At 44.9% G+C, this 15551-nt stretch overlaps 1 long non-coding RNA gene and 1 other non-coding gene across 2 annotated transcripts in view; both read right to left on the bottom strand.

Annotated features, from left to right (window-relative positions):
- Positions 1–188: 188 nt before the first annotated feature.
- TRNAE-CUC lies at positions 189–261 on the bottom strand. The gene has a single exon. It is a non-coding gene; the product is annotated as a tRNA-Glu (tRNA).
- Positions 262–1131: 870 nt separating this feature from the next.
- The window catches only part of LOC122237859, a 79375-nt gene continuing 64955 nt past the window's right edge, over positions 1132–15551 (bottom strand). Inside the window, exon 5 of the long non-coding RNA XR_006216552.1 lies at positions 1132–2747. This is a non-coding gene — a long non-coding RNA (uncharacterized LOC122237859). The remainder of the gene's footprint in view (positions 2748–15551) is intronic.

The raw sequence follows: 15551 nt of genomic DNA, 5'->3' as shown, positions 1-15551 counted from the left end.
GCTGAGAATGTTTTTTATGATTTTCTTTTCTTTCTTTCTTTCTTTCTTTCTTTCTTTCTTTCTTCCTTCCTTCCTTCCTTCCTTCCTTCCTTCCTTCCTTCCCCTTCCTTCCTTCCTTTCTTTCTTTCTTTCTTTCTTTCTTTCTTTCTTTCTTTCTTTCTTTCTTTCTTTCTTTCTTTCAAGTTCTATGCCCAACGTGGGTCTTGAACTCACAACCCTAAGAGCGAGAGTCGCACGCTCTACCGACTGAGCCAGCCAGGCACCCCTGGGGAGAATTATTTTCAATCTGTATGTTTCGACATACAGAATATAGGTTTCCAGAGGGATGGACTGCAATCAGTGGCTGAGTTGAAAAGCTGTGAGACACACAGGAAGGGTGGTAAGGGTGATAATTGCTTTTGAAGTTGTCACAGCAGTAAAGCTGGTCATAGTGACAGAAATAAGTGCTAGGGAAGAAGCACAGGGCCAGTGTTGTTCGGAACCCATTTTTACTGATCTGAGGGCATGTCTCCTACCCTCTCATTTGCTCTTGAAGCATATTTTTGGTTTCACTGGTTTTTTTTTAACGTGTGGGGTTTTTTTGTTTGTTTTGTTTTGTTTTGAGACAGAGAGCACACAGGGCAGGGGCAGAGAGAGAGGGAGACACAGGATCTGAAGCAGGCTCTGCACTGACAGCAGAGAGCCCAATATGGGGGGGTCGAACTCACAAACTACGAGATCATGACCTGAGCCGAAGTTGGATGCTTAACCAACTGAGCCATCCAGGCGCCCCTCTGGTTTACTGTTTTTAAAGGTGGAAAAACTGTAAATGCCCATGGTAGCTTGTAACTACTTACTCAAACTATAACCAGCAAAACGGACCAGCTCCTGGTGGGACCTCTTCTCCTTTGGGTGTCAGACATTCACCCTAAGTAAGATTTCCAGGGACGTTTTGGGGTGCCTGGGTGGCTCAGTTGGTTAAGCGTCTGACTTCAGCTCAGGTCATGATCTCACAGCTTGTGAGTTCAAGCCCCACGTTGGGCTCTGTGCTGACGGCTTAGAGCCTGGAGCTGCTTTGGATTCTGGGTGTGTGCGTCTCTCTCTCTGCCCCTCCCTTCTCGCATTCTGTCTCTCTCTCAAAAATAAATGATAAAACATTAAAAAAATATATTTCTAGGGACATTTTATTTCAAAGTTCAGAAGATGGGACAGAGGGAGAGGCAAATTGTTGCCAGATGTTTCCTGTAACTCGGGCTGTGCCGCACTGCAGAAGGCAGTGGGGTTCTGCAGTGGGGAGGTAGAGCCCGTTAAACCTCAACACCTAGTAAATAAACGCAAAAAAGGACCTACACACAACTGCCTTCCTCAAGGCTGCCAGGCACTGCCCACAATTGGCCTTCGCAGAAATGGGCAGGGGGAGGAAAGTAACAGTGGTTTCTATGAATGTCTATTTGAGATTCAGTACGGTTTGCATAATCCTTAAAGAAGTCTAACTTAGGAGACAGACAGCTCCGAGATGGCTGGAGGAAATTAACAACAACAGAACAAAACACTCTTCTAGGGCAGTGTCCCCAGAATAGCAAACACCCAGTCCTGAATTACTCTCAACATTTACTGCTTATCTATCATGTGCAAGGCGGTGCTAGATGCTGCTTCTACCCAAACCCTGTAAGAGACATTCATGTTCAAGGTGAATCCTCTCATAGCCAGGAAAAGCCGTGGGTTATGCTGTGTGTCAGTGTAAGGATTCGAGAAGCCTGGGCTCTGGCCTTGACTCTGCTGTCCCCCTGTCATGTGCTCTCCTGAAGGGGCTCTGAGTGTTTCCAGCAGGGATAAGGTTAAGGATAATGATACTGAGTACTTAGGAGCCAGCCAACACGTTCTTTTGAAAAATGCTCCTAAATATAAACTTGTGAGAAATACCATGTATCCTGCCTACATTCTTCATAAGAATCACAGGAACGAATAGCATTCCAGACAACAGCTTGGACTTCATAACACCCGTGTTCAAGCTGAAGAGACACCAGCTCGTTTTCATGGGTAAAAGGTATGAAGGCCCTGGGTGTGTTTCCTAAAGTCACATACCCAGTCAGTGGTAACGCCATGGACGACCACATGGGTCTTTTATTCTTTTTCCAAGAATTCTCCCCGTAACACTAGAATCACTCTCACAGAACTGAGACTAGAAGTCGTTCTGAAAAGAAGTCCCTCAGATTGGAGAGATGCAGAAAACCGGGGAGGAGTGAACACGTCTTTAGATGCAAATGGCATGTCCCTCCCAAAGGCTTCCTCAGCACCCACGAGGCCCACAGGCCACGAGCAAGCATAAATGCAAACAGCACGTGATTTGGGTATCCAAGGGCCCAAGTGGGTGTGATCGGGGACAAGAAACCACCAAAGGGTCCTGTGGCTACGGAGGCGCTGTCGCTGACGGGCAGGACTGGCGGCCTCAGCATTGACTTCCACGGGAGTGGAAGCCATGTGGTAGCACAGCAAGGCTCTAACCCTCCTTCCCCTCCCTTTGCCATGAGGAGCCTTGACGAGGAGAGAGAGAGGGAATTTCCATGGCAGTCTATGTCCACATGGGATTCTCTGGTAGGTGACATGTTCAGTTGGCGTCATTCACAAACTTACCGATGTGTCTCCGTAGCATCGGGCCCTCCGCTGGACTCGAACTTGGCAGCAGTAAGATGAGAAGGCATGACGGTCATTTTCCTTGGGGTCGAAAACATTAACAATGATCCAGGATCCTGGCCCTTCACCGCCAACTGCAAGACGAGAAGGTTAGAGCAGGGGCTGGCCACCTTTTTCTGGAATTGGCCAGGGAGTGACGATTTTAGGCGTTTTGGGCTGCATTCAGCCTCTATCACATATTCTTCCAAAACAAAAACAAAAAACGAAACTTTACAAATGTAAGAGCCATTCTGAGCTGTGGGCCTGTACAGCAATACGGAATCAGGCCAAGGACTAGACTCGAACTGCTGGCTGTAGTTTGCTGGCCCTGATAGAAAAGCCTCCGAGGGAGAGTGAGGCTTCAGAGTGGACACACAGACCCAGGGCTGAGGCCTGGAGTCCACTTCTCCATGTGTTCACTTAGAGACCATATAGTTTATGGCCCAAATGGGAATGCTTTTAAGAAGGAGCAGAGTTGGGGTGCCTGGGTGGCTCAGTCAGTTAAGTGTCTGACTTTGGCTCAGATCACGATCTCACAGCTTGTGAGTTCGAGCCCCGTGTTGGGCTCTTTGCTGACAGCTCGGAGCCTGAAGCCTGCTTCAGATTCTGTGTCTCCCTCTCTCTCTGCCCCTCCCCTGCTCACACCCTTTCTCTCTCAAAAAATAAATAAGCATGAAAAAAAAAAAAAAGGAGCAGAGGTGCTATGAATTATCATGGAGCACTCAGCGTGAGTGGGGAGCAAGCCCTGGCAAACCCTGGAGTGAGCCCTGACAGTGCTCACCTGGCCTGGGCCTGGAGATCTTCTCAGACCTTTGGGGAGCTCAGAAAACCCAGCCGTGGGCTCAAATCAGTCTGGCTGGATAGTGCTTTTTTTTTTTTTTTTTTTTTTTTTGGATGGGTTACAACGGAGTGGTGATTTTGTCTGTGGTTTAGATGTGTTTTTGTTGGTTGGGTTTTCTGTCTCCTAATTGTAGCGCTGAGGGCCAAAAGCCCTCTGGAAACTCCAGTCAATCCAAAGAGGAAAGGGGTTATTCACGGTTTGGACTTATGTCTTACTACCTCTCTCTCCCCTCCCCGTGGTCCCCACCAAATAGGGCATGACAGACTCCCTGAGAAACTTGTTTACCGTGACAGAGACAGAGACTGAATCTAGCAGTCATGCAAGCCCTGGTCCCCAGAAAGTAACACGGAAGTGCTCCTGGGAATTTTGCCAATGACATGGTCTCAGCTCATCTTTCTCTGGCCCGTAAAGTTCAAGAGGACTTAAGAAGCACAGAAATGAAGGAGGTGGAAATTCATCTCCAAAGCATCCTGGGCCTCCCGTCCTGCTGGCCCACATGATCTTTCTTTTAAATCTGTCACCTCCTCCTGTTGGTGTTGACCTTTAGCCAGAACTGAAGGAAGGTCTGCTGAGAAAACCCTCATGTTAGTGCTGTGGGGACTTGGAAAGGTTTCTACGAAGCCCCAATATACCCAAAGGGAACTAGTGGGGGGGGCGGTGAGCCTTTCCAGGGTTCACCCCTCTTTCAGAGAAAGTAGGGACACCACACATCACAACCTGTGCTGTTACAGTTGATGAGAAAGAGAAATGACTTACTTCTTCCACCGGGGCCACCTCCAGGGCCACCTAGTTAATAGCCCTTTGGGAGACACCTTGGTCCCATTTGAAGGTGGAGCTAGCTAGGTGACATTTCACTCATCCTACTATCATACCATGTTATTAAAAAAGTATTTTATTATTAATCATTTGCCATTAATCCATGATCGAAACACTGAAACACCCCCCCATATATTTTCGTAAATTCTTTGTGCACACTGTTTTGCACATTTGCTCATGTGACAAAGCATTTGTTCATTTGAATTCTCCAGTAGCTTTTCCATCAGCTGATCAATCACCTCCCCACCTTGAATCCTCATGCTTTATATTACTCATGCATAATTATTATACACACACACACACACACTCTGAAAAGAAAAATCAAAGAAAAAATATTTTCTGTCCAAAAATGCCTTTCGCACCAGCTCATTTCTCTGCTCTCACAAGGGGAGTTTCTGCCCCAAAGCTTCAGGAGAGGCGTTCTTGGTTCTGGCCAGGACTGAGGGAAGCACTGAATGAATTCCACTGCCTGCAGTAGCCAGATCAAGAAAGGAAGGCATTTGACACAAGGCGTTGGTTCTTCTCCCCCTCCCAGCATCCCTCACTCCTCATCTGCTCAGTGTCCCTGCTATCTCCCCAGACAGGGAATGCGGAGAGACTCCAGCCCTGAGGAACAGCCACCTCAGTCAGGAGCCCTGGCGCTTTTCAAATGTATAACGAAGCATTGAAATCTGTTCTTGAGCCAAATATTATGGGAATGCAATTTACAAAATAGATGGAAAAGGAGCTGCCCAAGGTGGAAATTGCGAGAAGCAGGGAACCATGCCCATTTCCCCTCCCTGGACTCCTAGGACACTTCCTAAGAGCCCCGTGGCCCAGAAATAAAGGGTGAGAACCTTTTCCTGAGAGCACAGAAGTTATAAGCCTCCTGCTTCCTATGCTAGTGAATGTAGTTCAAGGATATCCTGTAAAAGAAAACAAAAGCAAGCTGACAAACAAAATTTCTATGGGAGCAAAACACAAAAATTTAACCCCACATTCTGCAAAAGGGCTTGGTTATGTTTTGGTTATGCTATCAGAGATAATTATTATCTTCCTTCACACACACAAAAATCACTGGCTTGTTCACAAGAACCTCATTGGAGTTGCCTTTTCTTGTAGGTATGTGTCTCACATTTACATACAAAAATTAAACTTCCTGACAAGGCAACTTCTACTCCATACTAACAACAATACACAAAACAAAATTACTGAGTGCTTCTTTATTTTTTCTTTAAAAAAATTTTTTTTAACACTTATTCATTTTTGAGAGACAGAGAGAGACAGAGCATGAGCAGGGGAGGGACAGAGAGAGACGGAGCACAGAATCCGAAGCAGGCTCCAGGCTCTGAGCTATCAGCACAGAGTGACACAGGGCTCGAACTCACTGACCATGAGATCATGACCTGAGCTGAAGTTGGACACTTAACCGAGTCACCCAGGCGCCCCCAAAATTACTGAGCACTTCTGTGGGCAAGGCTGCAGTTGGGGCCAAGTGCTCTGGGGAATCTAGAAAGAAAAAGAACGTTGTCACCAAGTCCCTCCCATGGTGATGTTAGCCTTTTCTTCTCCTAAATGGCATATGTTTTTACTACATTTACTTGCATCAAACTAAGCCCAGACAGAAAGCACTAAAGTTTCTTTTTTTTTAAAAATTAAATTTGTTATTTTGAGATCATTGTAGATTCACATGCAATTTTAAGAATTAATGAGAGCCAGGGTACTGTTTACCAAAATTCCCCCAATGATAACATCTGGTATAAGTATAATACAACGTCACAATCAGGATGCCGACATTGATGTGGTCAAGACGTAGAACATTTCTTCAATCACGAAGGCCTCTTATGTCGTCCTTTTATAGGCACACCGCCTTGCTCCCTCTTCTCCCTATCTGCTCCCCCACCCCCATCCCGCTGGGGCCTTGACCTCTGGCAACCACAAATCTGGCGTCCATCATTTATAATTTTGTACTTTTGAGAATGTTATAAAAATGGAATCATATGGTATATAACCTCTGGGGATTGGCTTCCACTCTACATACTTCCCAGAAGATCCATCCCAACTTGTTCCATGTATCAGTTTGTTACTTTTTATTGCTGAGTATTCCATGGTATAGACATTCCAGTTTGCTGAACAATTAATATATTGAAGAGCACTGAGTTGCTTCTGGTTTAGGGCGATTCCAAATAAACCTGTTAGGAACATTCATGTGCATATTTTTTACGTGAACATAAGTTTTTGTTTATCTGGGGTGATGGCCCAAGAGTGTGAAATTGCAGGGTGATATGGTAGCACCATGTTTCGTCTTGTAAGAGACTGACAAACGGTTCTCCAGAGTGGCTGTACCATTTTGCAATCCCACCAGCAATGTACACAATTTTTCCACATCCTCATCATCTTATGGGGGCATCACAATTTTTTATTTTAGCCATTCTGAGAGGTGCATAGTGCTAACTCATTGTGCTTTTAGTCCGCACTGCCCTAATGGCTAATTAAGGTGGACGCCCTTTCGTAGATGGCTCTGTTCCCATCTATGTACCTTCTATGGTGAAATGTCCATTCATATCTTTTGCCCTTTTTCTAATTGGATTGTTCAGAGACTTTTGTTTGTTTCTTAACTGTTGAGTGTTGAGAATTCTTTGTATATTCCAGATATAAGCCCTTTGTCAGATGTGTAGCTTGAACATATTTTCTCTTCATCAATAGCTTCCCTTTGCATCCTTTTCACATGGACTTTCTCAGAGCAAAAAAAAAAAAAACTTTTTATCAGTTATGGGATGCTTTTATGTCAAGTCTGAGAATTCTCTGCCTAGCCCTAAATCCCAAAGACTTTCCCCCATATTTTCTTCTAAAAGTTTTATAGTTTCACATTTTAAATTTAAATATATGATTCATTTTGAGTTAATTTTTGTATAAGGTGAGAGGCTTGGGTGCAGGCTCATTCTTCTTGTCACAGAAATCCACTTGCTTCAGCACCTTTTGTGGACAAGTTCCTCCCTGCACGGGATTGCTCTTGTATCTTGGCCCAAAGGCAGCTGGGTGTGTTTGCGGGGGTTCTCTATTCTGTTCCACTGGGGTACGTGCCTGTGCCTCTGGCAATACCACACAGCCTTAGTGACTGTGGCTTTACAGTAAGACCTAATATCAGGTAGAGTGATTCTTGCCACTTTACTCTTCTTTTTCACAATTGTTTTAGCGATTCTAGGGATTGTCTTTTCATACAAAGTTTAGAAGAATCTACGGCAGCAGCTGTAGGTAGCGTTCTGCTGTTCTTTCCTGTAATTGCAAGCACGTGCGCGCGCGCACACACACACACACACACACACACACACACACACACACTGAGAAAGAGAGGTCTGTATTTTAGTATCCAGAGAAAGGTCTTTGCAGTGTTATCATAGACTGCACTTTTCACTCTCAGCTTTCCTTGTCGCTTTGCCACCTTTGCGCTGTGGTTCAGGATGTGGCCATGAATCACAGTATTTCGTAATGCCCGAGTGAAAAAACAGTAGGACCACAGACGGTTAGAGATCGTGATGTCCAACCTCCAATTTTACGGATGCAGACAATGAGGCCGGAGAGGTTAGGAGACTTGGGGAAAGTTGAACAGAGAGTTGAAGGCAGAAGCGCCGACTCTGAACTTGAAGTAGCACAATTCACAGCAGGGCCATTTGACCATCTAGGTAAGGGTCATTCCTGCCTGAATCCTACCAGCCTATATATCAGAGGCAGGGAGGGAGGCAAGGAGGGCTTTACCTCGGCCTCTGACTCCCTTAATCAGCTCAGGAGTTTATAGATTTCAGTTCCTATCTAAAATGTAGACAATGGAAGTGACCAGAATACTACAGAAAAATAGACATGCGTCCTAACTCAATGTTATGGTGAACAATCTAGCTGGAAGAAAAAACAAAACAAAACAAAAAACCTTGAGCCATCAACTCCTAACCAGCCACTAACTGCAAGTCACTGTGGGTGGGTGATTGCCCAAGTGTACCATCCTGCCCCTTGCCCTCAAGGAGCTTACAATCAGCTTGGAAGGGCCAGCAAATACTTATTGCCCAAGTGACAGGAAATGTGAGCTCATCATTAGGTAACCATCATCCTGACTATCAGAACACATTTATTTTTCCGGTGCTCATTTCAACAGATGTCATCCTTGAGGATGCTTGGTATATAACCTCTTGGTGAGAACTACTGAAAAGTCAATTGTTTGTTTTTGTTCTTCTTTCATTAGAAATGAGGCATGTCTAAACCAGTTGAAATGCATTCTGCTGATTTAGCAACGTTAAAATCAGTGTCAACAGCCCTATTCCTGCTGCTATAGGCCAAATGCACCACACGATCATAACACGACCTCCTCCCACCCACCTGGCCATAATTACAGTTCCGAAGCAGACTTAGAGACACATATGACCCCTTCATGTCAGTATTCATACCATACAGGTAGATGGGTTGTCTCACAGTTAACTCTTAAGGTGCATCAGTGAACCAAGAAATAATTATTGCAGATTGTTGCAATTGAGCCTTCGATAGTTTTTCTTCTAATTAAGAACACAAATTTGGCTCCCTTCCTCTTCTTTCTAATTTAGTCCAACAGTCATGGGGCAGGTGCAAGCAGGGGGTAACAGGGCCTGGGCAAGGATGGTATTGCAATAAGGTGACAGGGGCAGCTGGTGACGGCTAGTAATGGCAACGTTTACAAGGACAGTGTCAGAGCATGGCAGAGAGGCAGCCTCACATAGCTGGGGGAGTGGCTGAATACAGGGGAATTGAGCAGGTGAACATACTAAGGACAGCATGGGCCCTAGAGAAACAGAAGGAAACACAGATGTAAATGTAGGTGTGCATACATACATATGTGGGTATGTGTGCGTGTATATATAAAAATACAGTAAAACCTTGGTTTGTGACCATAATTTGTTCCAGAAACATGCTTGTAGTCCAAAGCACTTGTACATCAAGGTGAATTTCAAGAACCACTGGCTCAGTTGTGATCATGTGACCTTTGGTGTCACATACTACCCGTACTGCAAGACATCGCTCGTTTATCAAGTTGAGATTTATTAGAGATGTTTTCTCGTCTTGAGGAACACTTACAGAGCAAGTTACTCGCAGTCCAGGGTTTTACTGTACGTGTATTCCTGAGTTCTGTCTGCTGAGACGGCCTATGAGAAACAACACTCCAGGAGCAAAGGGCACACTTAGCACCCAGATCTTGCCTTCTAAATATCACTCTCCAGGAAAAGGAATTGAGGTCTCGTGGAGAACCAGCTGACTCAGAGCTGGGGCAGGGAAACTACAAAGTCAGCCGGGAGCAACTTGTTGCAGAGAAAGTGCTTGAGAATGATGGACACAAGTCAAAAGGACACAGAAGCCAGGTCCATGGGACTTCTGGTGTCAAAAACTGGGTCAATCTGGGGGCACCTGGGGGGCTCAGTCAGTTAAGCATCCGACTTCGGCTCAGGCCATGATCTCGCAGTCCGTGGGTTCGAGCCCTGCGCCAGGCTCTGTGCCAACAGCTCAGCTCGGAGCCCGGAGCCTGCTTCGGATTCTGTGTCTCCCTCTCTCTGCTCCTCCCCTGCTCACACTCCGTCTCTCTCTCTCTCTCTCTCTCTCTCTCTCTCAAAAAATAAACAAACATTAAGAAAAAAATTTAAAAACTGGGTCAACCTGAGCGTCAAAATAATTAATGACAATAATAGATTATAACCCATTGAATAATAGATTATAGTGAATAATAACTCATTTGTTTGTAAGCAAATGAATGAACTTAAGAATGGGAGATGAGAAAGTTCTTGCTTCCAGTAGAATGCCAACTAATAAATGTGTAAGAAATGATACAATTAGACATTTTTTTCAGTTGGCAAACACCACGGTGATAATAAATCAGGCAAGGAAGTAGAGGGGGTGCTGAAACTAGCAGCTGAAAGTAGAATGAATCATTACAATTCTTGTTCATTACAAAAGAAAAAATAAGTTTAAGTGGAAAAATGGGGCAGACGCTTTCTTCATCAGGTGATCAAAGCTACCACTGGGACACAAAGTTAATGGGACAAAGTGACATCAGGGGCCACTTCCTAGGGGGCCATAAGAACACAATATCACTTTTGTGATGTTCTTGCTCAAAGTGCATAATGTGGGACTAGTCACAAGGAAGCACGGGGCAAACCGAAGTTCAGGGTCATAAAGGTCAAGGATCAGACAGGCATTCCAGGTATAGAGAGACTAGATCACGTGATCGAGAATTGGACTCCACCTGCAAGCACATCATGGGTGAAAGGGTCTCGGGTGAAAGGTGTACAGTTCTTTGTTCTACTCTTGTAACTTTTCTGTAAATTTGAACTTGTTTTAAAATTCATCGTTTTAAATTTTTTTTTAACTTATTTATTTTTGAGAGACGGAGGGAGACAGAACGTGAGCAGGGGAGGGGCAGAGAGAGAGGGAGACACAGAATCCAAAGCAGGCTCCAGGCTCCGAGCTGTCAGCACAGAGCCCGAGGCGGGGCTCGAACTCACAAGCTGTGAGATCATGACCTGAGCCAAAGTCGGACTCTTAACCGACTGAGCCACCCAGGCGCCCCTAAAATTCATCGTTTTTAAATGAAGACAGCTTCTTAATAATTTATACATTGTAAAGATGACATCAGTGACAATAACACTATGCCAGTCTGCAGAGTCAGGGGGAGGAGACTGAGCTGTATTGCAGGCCAGACTCCTCACTAAGAACACTGCGCCTCAGCCTGTGCACTCCGGAAAGCTTCATTCACTAGCTCCACGGAGGAAGCAGTGCACTGAGTTACATTCTGGACCAACCCCCTCCTGTCACCAGGGACAGACATTTAGAGCAGCACCAGTGTCAATGACAGCGAAACATGGATTTAAACTTCACAGAGCTGTTAAGTTGGACTTCTCTTCTGTGAGTGTCAGAGTTAAAAATAATCAGAGTCAGTGTCCAGCTCAGAACTTACTCCTCAAGACATTTGGGATGAAGTGATCGGCACTGGCCTGAGCCAGAGAGGCCGTGAGTGTCGCCCAGTAACCTCATGGACTTGTTCTGGTTTCCATCTGTTGGCATCCCAATAATCCTCAAAGAAGGGGAATGTCTCTCCACACTCCGTTGGTTTGTCATTGATTCTTCACCAAATGAACACTGATTAGACGCTTGCCATGGAGAAGAAAAGTACTGACTGAAGAAGCATGTTTAAGTGAGCTAGTGAAGGGAAAATGTTTCATGCAACTTTAAGAAAACCCTCCGTGGAGGGCGCCTGGCTGACTCAGTTGGTAGAGCATGTGACCCTTGATCTCGGGGTTGTGATTTCAAGGCCCACATTGGTTGTAAGAGATTACTTAAAAATAAAAACTTAAGGGGCACCTGAGTGGCTCAGTCGGTTGAGCGTCTGACTTCAGCTCAGGTCATGATCTCACAGTTCGTGGGCTCGAGCCCCACATCAGGCTCTGTGCTGACTGCTTGCTCAGAGCCTGGAGCCTGCTTTAGATTCTGTGTCTCCTTCTCTCTCTGCCCCTCCCCCACTCACGCTTTGTCTCACTCTGTTTCTCAAAAATAAATAAATGTAAAAAAAAATTTTTTAATAAAAACTTTAAAAAAAAATAAAAAAGAGAAAAGAAAACACCCCTTGTACCTAAAAGAGATGTTTCTTGAAGATATCATGCTTAGACTTTATGTCTAGCAAACTGAAAAACAAACATCTGCCCTTCCTTGATTTTAAAAGCTCTTGGTTGTCTATTTCTTTTTTACAAAAAAATTTTTTTAACATTTATTTACTTTTGAGAAATGGAGAGAGACAGAGCGTGAGTGGGGGAGGGGCAGAGAGAGAGGGAGGCACAGAATCCGAAGCAGGTTCCAGGCTCCGAGCTGTCAGCGCAGAGCCCGACGCGGGGCTCAAACTCACAAACCTGAGCTGAAGTCAGACGCCCTTCTGACAGAGCCACCCAGGCGCCCCAGTTATCTATTTCTTAATAATTGTCTTATTTCAACAAAATCCTTGTTGACATGTCCCTCTCACAGTTTTGTCTTTTTTGTTTGTTTTGTTTTTCTTTTTGCAGACAGAAAGAGAGAGCAATCAGGGCAGAGGAGCAGAAGGAGAGGAAGAGAGAATGTTAAGCAGGTGCCACACTCAGCGCAGAACCAGACTCGGGGGTCGATCCCACAACCCTGGGATCATGACCTGAGCAGAAATCAAGAGTCAGACATTCAACCAACTGAGCCACCCAGGCGCCCCACCCCCTCACAGTTCTTCACGCTAGCTTTACATTTTGCCTTTTTGGTGGATTCTACTTGCTCATTCCAAGCTAGCATGAGCCCTTTTTTTCTTTAACTTCTTGTATTGACACACCAATTCCTACTGCTCTACTTCTGTTGCCAAGCACTCACGCTGCCAGGGTAAACAAGATCACCTGATTTGCACACTGCAGTTTAGAGCAGGAGGGACTCAGGATCCAGCTTGGGGGTGGGACGCCAAGCTGGTCAGATGGCCTTTGAGGCCATCCAAGTCCACCCGTGGGACAAATGATCAAAGGACCCAGCAGGATCTTCAGCGCCTGGCCAGCATTGTCAGCACCTGCTGCACACTCAGGAAGAACATAAACACCAGCACTACCTTGACCCAGTGAATCAATTGTCCTGGCTGCCCTAGTTCATCTGTGGCACCCAGAGGGGACACCAAACACGGGATGTCTGCCCAGGGCTGGGTGTTCCCTCCGAGCCAGCATTGTTTGTCCTGGATCTCCAGAAACTGTTTCATCAGCACTGCTAAGTGCTACAGCGTGTGCGTGCAGCACGCATGTGGACGGAGACCTGGAGGGGGCAGAGGGGATTTTCCGAGATAAGGGGGAACCATGACAAAGAGATCGTGTTGTGGCACGTGTGGCAGCTGCCCGGGGAGTCAGAGCCCTAGGGGTGGAGCTATATCTGAGGTACCATTTCCTTTCGAAACTTAAAAACCACGACACTGCTTGATGTAGGTTCTCCATCATCTGGCTTCTGCCCACCTCCACAGCCTCCACAGCAGGATCCACTGCCTCCCGCTGACTCACCATCCACGGATGCCAAGTTGCTCGGCAGTCCCCACATAACCCACGCTATCTCCTACCTCTGGGCATTGCTCATAAAATTCCTTCTGCCCTGTTGACTAAAGGCCCAGTCCTTGGCTTGTAGAGACACTCAGGCATGGCTGTTGAGCCGAGCTCATGAGACCTCAGGCCCCTTTTGCTTATGTGAACTACACAAGCTGCTTCGGTTTCCTCGCTGCCGATTCTTTAAGGCCTCTTCTTGATCTATTTCCCATGGAGGACAGACCTGACATGTCTCAGCAATAGATTAATCCCATCTCAGAGACATGGATGCTGATCAGAATTTTAACCTGGAGAAAAGAGCCGTTGGTGTTAGATTTAGCCAACACCACAACATAGCCCGTATAAATATCTCAGCTAATGAAAGGAATCGCCTCATCCAAACTAAAAGATGTCCAGGGTGTGACGATGTCTATTTCTGGACTAGCAAAGCACTAATCATCATGATTCCTAGTTGCTATGGTAATTTCCTCTGTTGACTTGATTCCCATGGGTGAGGATACCTAAACCCTGCCATTCTCCATCGTTAAGGCAACCTTATAAACTATCATCCAAACTAGAACACTCTTAAAGGTCAGAAGGACTGATATTAATAATTACTCCTACAACATGTATAAATAGGACAGTTTCTGGACAATTGGGATAGATCGCCACACTACCCCTCAGGCTTTATGGTGTCCCACACAAACAGGCCCTCAACAAGTGAATCCCAAGTGAGTGTACTTTGGTTTTTTTCTGCCCAGTTTCAGTTTATGGTCCTTAAGAGCAGGGGTGACGTCTAATGCTTCTTCTAGATTACTCATAATGTTAGATATATAATAGCTGCTCAAAAAATACCTATTGATTCACTTCAGGTGAAGTGTTCTTCCCAAGTGCAAATTTCCTATGAGTAACTGTTTAAATGTAAGAATAGAACTTTACTGAGAAGTTAGAGCTAGAATATTTGGGTAGGTGTTTAGCATAGTTAAAATAGTGTCAACTATGAATAAAAATTCTTCCAAAATACTGTACACATCGAAGAAAACCCAAGTCAATGATGAGACCTGAAATGCTTCCCTAAGACAAAATCCTGCTGTCTTTTGCTAAGCCAGAACAAGATAAAGTTCATGGGCTTTTACTAATCTTAGTACTTTGTAAAGTGTGAGAAGAAGGACAAGAGGAGTTTGGAGATTATTTTGTTTAGTAAAAAAGTCATAAAATGAATAATTTTAGGCAACATCAGCTTTGATAATGATAACTGAACACAATAATAGTAGAAAGAAAGACTCAGACAATTAACACAAGATGGAATGTTGGACCACCTGTGACTCCTATTGTCTCATTTTACAGATGAGAAAAACTAAGACCCAGAGAAGTTAAATGACATCCAGTTACCCGCTGCCATTCTGGGAAACTCTGGCTGGGACAATTTAACAGCATTTAACTAGCCATCAGTGATTACTACAAGAGTCCTGAGAAAACTTAAATCTTCATTCTAAGGCATGAAGATTTTCTCCCTTTAGATAAGGAAGCAGAAATTTTTGCCAAGTTTTTGCCAAAATTTTTTCAAAAGTTTTGCCAAGATGAGGGCCTTCTCTTATTCTTTGCTGACTCTACTCCCAACCACGTTTTAAATTAGCAAATGTGGATCAGTTCTTGAAAACAACAGGAGTGTGTGGGAATGCAAGCTGGTGCAGCCACTCTGGAAAACAGTATGGAGGTTCCTCAAAAAACTAAAAATAGAACTACCCTACGACCCAGCAATTGCACTACTAGGTATTTATCCAAGGGATACATGTGTGCTGTTTTGAAGGGACACATGTACCCCCATGTTAATAGCAGCACTATCAACAATAGCCAAAGTATGGAAAGAGCCCAAATGTCCACTGATGGATGAATGGATAAAGAAGATGTGGTATATACATACAATGGAGCATTACTCGGCAATCAAAAAGAATGAAATCTTGCCATTTGCAACTACATGGATGGAACTGGAGGGTATTATGCTGAGTGAAATTAGTCAGTCAGAGAAAGACAAATATCCTACGACTTCACTCATACGAGGACTTTAAGAGACAAAACAGATGAACATAAGGGAAGGGAAACAAAAATAATATAAAAACAGGGAGGGGGACAAAATAGAAGAGACTCATAAATACGGAGAACAAACTGAGGGTTACGGGAAGGGTTGTGGG

Source organism: Panthera tigris, chromosome B1 (genome assembly GCF_018350195.1).
Source record: "Panthera tigris isolate Pti1 chromosome B1, P.tigris_Pti1_mat1.1, whole genome shotgun sequence".
Lineage (NCBI taxonomy): Eukaryota > Metazoa > Chordata > Mammalia > Carnivora > Felidae > Panthera > Panthera tigris.
Note: the sequence above shows the minus strand (reverse complement) of the source record. Positions and strands in the feature narration are given on the sequence as shown.